Genomic DNA, 7281 nt, shown 5'->3' on the forward strand with positions numbered 1-7281 from the left:
CCGACGTAAATTTAAAAAATATGTGAAAATATAAAATATTTTGAATGAAATTCTAAACTGAACTCGAATGATAATCACACTCACGGTTAAATGGAATAAATTGTATAGCAAGTGATTTATATAAAGACATTTTACACCAGTGAATGATAACTTTTTTTTTTTTTGATAAGCCAAATTATTTATTAACAACTTCTATGAAAGAGAAGAAAGGGTACATTATCCTCATCACAGAGGGATCGAAAACAGAGACACCAAAAGAACCCTAAGCTAGGAGCAGCATAGCTAAACAACACACATAACTAGTACTAGAACCAGACAAACCCAACAACTGAAACCCTAAGAAGAAGCTCTACTATAGTCTTCTTCCCATCAACCCTTAAACTTATGGAGGTAGCACTACTATAGTCTCCTACCACAAGTATGTAAACCCTGCAGATTAATCCAGGTCCCCCAATGGGGGTTCACGAGCCAAGAGAGAACGATTCGGTCCCAAGCTACCAACAAACGAGTCCTCCACTGCTCCCTCCATTATCTCCTCAAGCTCTTCAATTTCCATGTCCATCCTTGGCAACTTTGGAGCATTGAGCTGACCTAAACCCAAATCATCAATTTGCTCTGCCAGAGACATGCTAACGTTGAAGTTCACTGGGTCCGGGGCATTAGAAGGCACCAGCACATCCATGAAATCAGGGTGATGGATTCCCATACCCTGATCCCAATCAAGTAGCTCCTCGACGCCTCCCACTGGCCTATCAAGTGTATAGAGCTGCATGCAGGTTTCCATACCCAGTTTTGCAAGAAAGCGAGGCACACGGCTGCGAGACGGGTGCACATATGACACAATGCACTTCCAGCTGGCACTATGGATGAGAGCATCAAGCTGGTGTGCTATGTCGAAGACTGTTGCCGGGGCTCCTTCAGAGAAGTGTTTCGCGATCAAGTAAGCTTCATAATTGTCAGTCTCAAGACGGACATCATCAAAACCCTGGACAGCAGCACGTCGCAGGGGGGCGTACATCGCCCACAACTGATTTCCCAGAGGCGTTAGCCTGGGAATGACACCCACAGTAAGGAACTTCAGCTCCCCTTCTGAGTCACGGATGATTCCACCAATTCCAGTTTTGTTACCATTTGCTAAAGGAGTATGAGAAAAGTGCCCATGCACGTTGATTTTGATGACCCCCTCAGGAGGCGGAGACCAATGCAACACATAATCTGACATGATAGAGAGGTGATACAAGGATACAAAAGAGAGTTGTAGAGCCCTCAACTACAACGTCCTTTAAATAGCCAAGCTTTGGAAGAAGTCTTAAATGCAATGGCCATTTCTGCAAGAAATCTATCTGATAGCAGTAGATACTGAAGATCATGGATCATAATTCATATTAATTAAAATGCTGAAGCTTGCAAGAAATCACTTAATCCAACATTAATGTACCTCCCATTGACCAATCTCAGAGCTTATAGAGACTTTGGCACCATAAATATTGAATCATATCATAATATTCCTTTTGTCTTCATAACTCTTGATAAGACATGACACCATTAATAGGGGATAGCACTAGAACACCCAAGAAGAAATCATGGCCTTCTTTGAGCGTCCACTTGACGCCAACTGATCTGCAGACGAATTTAAAAAACTCTCTATAAATACTGGACTAACCTTACGCACCCATTCCATTATTGGGCCTTTAAATTTCAGCTTGCAGGCTAGCAGATGTTGGATGATTTGGTGAGAGTCCAGAAAAATGGCCAGACTACAATTCCTAAGCCCACTATTATAACAGGAGTTGAGTAGATAGAAGAGGGCTTCTAATTCTGTATCAAAAATTGAAGTTTGTTGGGTTGGGCCCGAAAAAATAAACTTTACTGCTCTATTTTTATCTATTATGAACCCCCCAATTCCTGCTGAGATATTGCTGTTAGATTTACCCCATGAGCCATCTACAAATCCAATGAAATCCGTTCTGCAAAACCAATGATTCAATAATTTATAAAGCCTATGCCTTCTATGCATTTTCATTGAGTCTATGGGACTAATTTGCCACAGATTGGAGACTTGATTTGAAGCCATGTTTGCTATCCTTGCCCAACAGAACGACCTTAATTTTATCAACACTAACACTTGTTGAGGGGAAACTACTACTCCTTTGAATATAAGATCATTCCTTGAGGTCCATAGTGTCCAGAGTATTGCAGCTATACAGATACCACCACCTGATTTCATTAACTTTGCTTTCATCTTGAAACAATCTTCCATACTCACAAAACTTTCATGTTGGAGTTTAACATCCAACCATTTACAACTCTCCCTCCAAACATTTCTTGCAAACGAACATTCCCATAGGATATGAGACTGAGTTTCTTCCTGAAGACCGCATCTATGACATTTCACATCTATATAATCTAGTCTTGCTTTTAAGAAGACTAAAGAAGGGATCTTCTGGAGACTACATTGCCACAAAAAATATCGAACTCGAGGTGGAACCTTCAATTTCCATATCATGGACCAGGGACCTTCTCTGCACACTGACTTATCCAACAACTTCACACAATACATGGAAGAAAATCTATTAACATCTTTCCATTGTATTTCATCTTCTTTGTCCGAGAGATGAATGGAGTCTAACAGTAGACCTAAAGATTCACACTCTATAAGTTCATAACTAGTAAGTTCCCTGATCCACAGTCCCTCAAAATTCAAATTCCAAACCTGTTTTAAATGAAATACCGTAATGTATTGAAATTTGCATGCTGAGAATAAAGAATTAAATCTCTCTTTCAGGCATGAATCTCCATTCCACCAATCTGTCCAAAATCTAACAGTATGACCACTATTAATTTTCCACTTAAAGGACTTATTAGACCAGATATCTTCCTGATATTCCTTTGGTACCTTTGCTAAGTCTTTGATGAAATCTGATGCTCTTGCTAAGTTGAGTGTCTTTTCTTTCTCAAATAACTCCTCTACCAGATCTTCCCCGTATTTACCACAGATAACCCTCGAACTAAGACAGGATCTGTCTTTCTTCAATTTCCATAACCACTTTGATAACAAAGCGATATTCTTTACACGAAGAGAGGATAAACCCAGCCCACCTTTCTCTTTAGATTTACACAGGATGTCCCAACAAATAAGATGTAACTTTCTCTGATATTCAGAGCTATGCGATGCAGAATTCCAGAAGAAACCTCTTCTAAGAGAATCAACAGAGTTGATCACACCCTTAGGTATAAGTGCCATATTCATCCAATAAATCGGAAGACTGTTAATGACAGACTGAATTAGCACCATTTTCCCTGCTTTATTCAAATATTTATTTTTCCACGAAGCAAGTCTGATTTTGATCTTTTTTGTGAAGGGAGCCCAAAAGGTCTCTCTCCTTTTCCCTGGAAAGATCTCATAACCTAAATAATTAAGTGGCCAGGAGCCCATATCACACTTGAGGCAACTAGCAAATTTAAGTTTCAGTTGATCTGCTCCTGAACTAGAAAACATTTTGCTCTTGGCAAAATTGATTTTTAGACCTGAGAGTATTTCAAAAAGAATAAGAACTAACCTAACCCCCCAGCACGAAGCCCAACAATTATCAATGAAAACCATCGTGTCATCTGCAAAGAGAACGTGCGAGAGGGGAGGACCTGACCCCAATGAGATACCCCTTATCAGACCAACTTGAGAAGCTCTAACCATTAACAAATGAAATACTTCACTCACTATATTAAATAACATAGGGGATAATGGATCCCCTTGACGAAGCCCTCTGCCTATCCCAAATTCAGTTGAGGGACTACCATTCACCAATACTGACATTTTGGTTGTTGAGAGTATCGATTTCAGCCATAATATCCATTTTCCTCCAAAACCAAATTCCTCTAAAGCTTGAAACAAGAAACTCCAATTTACCGAATCAAAAGCTTTGGCAAAATCTAATTTTAGGATAATACCTTCAACACCACATTTTCCCATGCTGTGGACTACCTCTTGGACAATTAAAACACTCTCTGAAATATTTCTTCCCTTTATGAAGGCAAATTGCTCCTCTGAAATAATAGATTTCAACACTTTGCTCAACCGATTAGACAGAAGCTTCAATAAAATTTTCAACGTGCAATTAATTAAGCTTATGGGTCTAAAATCAGTGACTCTCAACGGATTAGCAATTTTAGGAATAAGTGTAATAAAAGAAGAATTTAGACCTAAAGGAAGGGAACCATCTGCATGAAATTGAAGAGCCATACGATACACATCATCACTTAACAAATACCATAAACTCTTCAAGAAGGCCACATTGATACCATCAGGGCCAGGGCTTTTGTTGGAATTCATTGAGTTCAAAGCTAGCTGAAGTTCCTCCCTACTGAAACTTTGTTCCAGAAAATTCCTTTCCTCCCCACTTAATCTTTTCGAGAATAAATCTGCTATGCCGAATAAGTTCCCCACTCCTCTGTTCAGAAAGAACTGTTGAAAGTATTCTCTGAAAATATTCTTAACTTGATCCGGCCTAGTTATCCATTCTTCATTCCACATTACTCCATCAATTTGATTTACTCGTTGTCTTATGGACAACATCCTATGAAAATATCTGGAGTTTTGGTCCCCTTTGGCCTCCCAGTCCAAACGAGATTTCTGCTTCAAGATTTCTTCTCTGTGCAAATAGGCTTGATGAAGTGCAATCTCGAGATCTCTCCTTTCACTGAATAGGTTGACATTCTCATCACATCTGCCCAGACGAGCTTCTAAATCTTGAATCTGAGAAAAACAATTGCCAAACTCAGATTTATTCCACTCACTTATACACTTCCTCAGATGTTTAATTTTGGTATGAATATTCATATTCCCATCTAAAGATGTCCAACAATTCCTCATTACTTCCTGCAAACTATCTTGTTCCAGCCATATGTTAAAAACCTTAAACGGTTTTGGTCCCCAATCTTTTATACCTTTACTCAACAGTAATGCTAGGTGATCAGAGGATTTCCTTCCTAGAGATTGGAGTTGCCATGTAGCTGAAGCAAGCCATTCTATCGAAACTAATGCTCTATCTAGTTTGCTACATCTACCTTTAGGGCCAAACCAAGTATATGAGTGACCCATAAGAGGAACATCTATCAAATGATTAATGTCTATAAAGTTCTGGAAGCCTTCGACATCTTTAGCTCGATATGCACAGTTGATTCTATCTACACTGCACGTGATACAATTAAAATCCCCCATAACACAGAGCTGATCCTCCTCTATAGTGATGATGAAATCCGAAATTTGGTTCCAGACTTCAACTTTCCTGTCATATTTATGCGGACCATATATGTTAATGACTGCACATCGCGTTCCTGACATTTGATTTGTCTCAGAGAAAACCACTCCTATCCAATATCTCGATACACATGAGTGCGTTTTTTTTAAGAAATTTGAATTCCAGATCACTGCTAGGCCTCCTGATAGCCCCTCTGAAGGAGCGGATATGATGTCTAGACTACTATCCAAACTCAAGTGCCGTTTCAACTCCAGGCTAGAGCCCGTGAATTTAGTCTCCTGAAGTAACACAACATGCGGATCAAATTTCCTAACGAAAGATCTTACATGCCTTCTGACAACCCCATTATTTACACCTCTGCAATTCCAGCTAATCAACTTGTCCATATCAAAAGGTAGATTCTAAAACTGAAAAGTGCCTTAGTCTTCTAAATGAAGGCGTATCCTTTCTAACGTCTCCTCTCTGTCCTTATAGGCTACCAGGCCCATCAACTCACCCGCTTCTAATACTTGAAGAGCTAGATCTTTCTCTTGCATTACTTGGAGGCCTTTATCTATGTCAATATGTTCTGTTTCATTCAATTTATCTAGTCGCAATTTCTTTCTTGCTTCCTTTGCTGTAGAACCTTTCTTCTTCACCGTTTTAACCGTTTCACTCTCCTTAACCTTATTCTGATTCCCTGTTTTCTTCTTCATTCCCACTTTCATAAAGTTATACACCCTACTATGTTTCCTGGGACGACCTCTTTTCTTCCCTATATTCATCATACCAACCCGATTTAAGAACCTTTCATTGACCAAACAACTCGAACCTGTCACCCCAACAAAATCAGTTTCTTCCGAATCCAGAATTTTGATGGATTCCTCCTCCCTTGATAAGGAAGACAAAGAAGTATTCTTATCTCTGACCTGCCAAATGTTCTTCCTAACTTCTTCAACCGTTGTATGCTCGTTTGACCCTTTCCCATCCCCTCCAGGGAGAGAGTTTAGATTTTCATTGATTCCCTCATTTTCCTCCACAGCCAGGGAATTAACAACCTCATTGACTGTCTCAACCAAAGGATCATTCAGTACTCTCCTACAATCCTCAACATCATTTGCGGGCTTTTCAACTGAATCTGCTCCCCTTTTATTGCTACTGTCTGGATAAGTAGTTGGTGAGCGAACTCTTTCTCCATCCTTATTTTTTCTTTTTACTTCCTCAAGACCATTTTCCCCTATTTTATAAATTCCTGAAACGTTTTCTTGATTCCAAATCTCCTTGTCTGGCTTGAGAAGGCTATTATAAGTCCATCCCTTCAACTCCTCTTGTAGTCCCCCAGATTCTTGTATTGTTACCCAATAGCCTTCTCCATCTATTACGACCTTGAGCGTTTCTTTTATTCGTTCTACCTTGCAAGTGGCTATACAAAGTTTCAACTTAGAAAACATAGAGCTTATAAGTGGTTTATTATTCTCCGTTACTAGATAACCCCAATCTGCTATTATGCTACTCCAAGTAGAATTATTCCATACTGAGATTGGCAGTCCATCACAGTCCAACCAAGCTAAACGCGGTACTATCAAATCAGAATGTGTAGCCTTATAGACCCCAGTGAATATTTCATATAAAAACTCAATGTTAACATTTGCTTTGAAAATATCTTCCTCCATTGTGAGTAGAAATGACTTGTGTGAAATACCTCTTACCCTGATGAATGAGCACCCTAGTCCAATTATCTTTTCTTGTATCGAATCTGCCCATTCTATCTCTTTTGTGATTCCAACTAAACTTCTACCAAGAATGTCTTTAAATTCATCATCAACCTTTCCAACAATTGTTCGGAAAGATGGTTGCGTAACCAAGTTCTCCATGCATTCATGATTTGCACCATTTTGAGGCTTGGCTATAGTGTTCCCAGCTTTGTCTCCTAACTCTTCCCCTTTCCTGACTGAGTTGTTCTCAGACTGTTGCATTTTAGCTCTACTGCCATTATTCTGAGCCATCTTGACCACCAGATGATTTCTTCCCATTCTTCTTCCAT

This window comes from Daucus carota, chromosome 2 (genome assembly GCF_001625215.2).
Source record: "Daucus carota subsp. sativus chromosome 2, DH1 v3.0, whole genome shotgun sequence".
NCBI classification, from domain to species: domain Eukaryota; kingdom Viridiplantae; phylum Streptophyta; class Magnoliopsida; order Apiales; family Apiaceae; genus Daucus; species Daucus carota.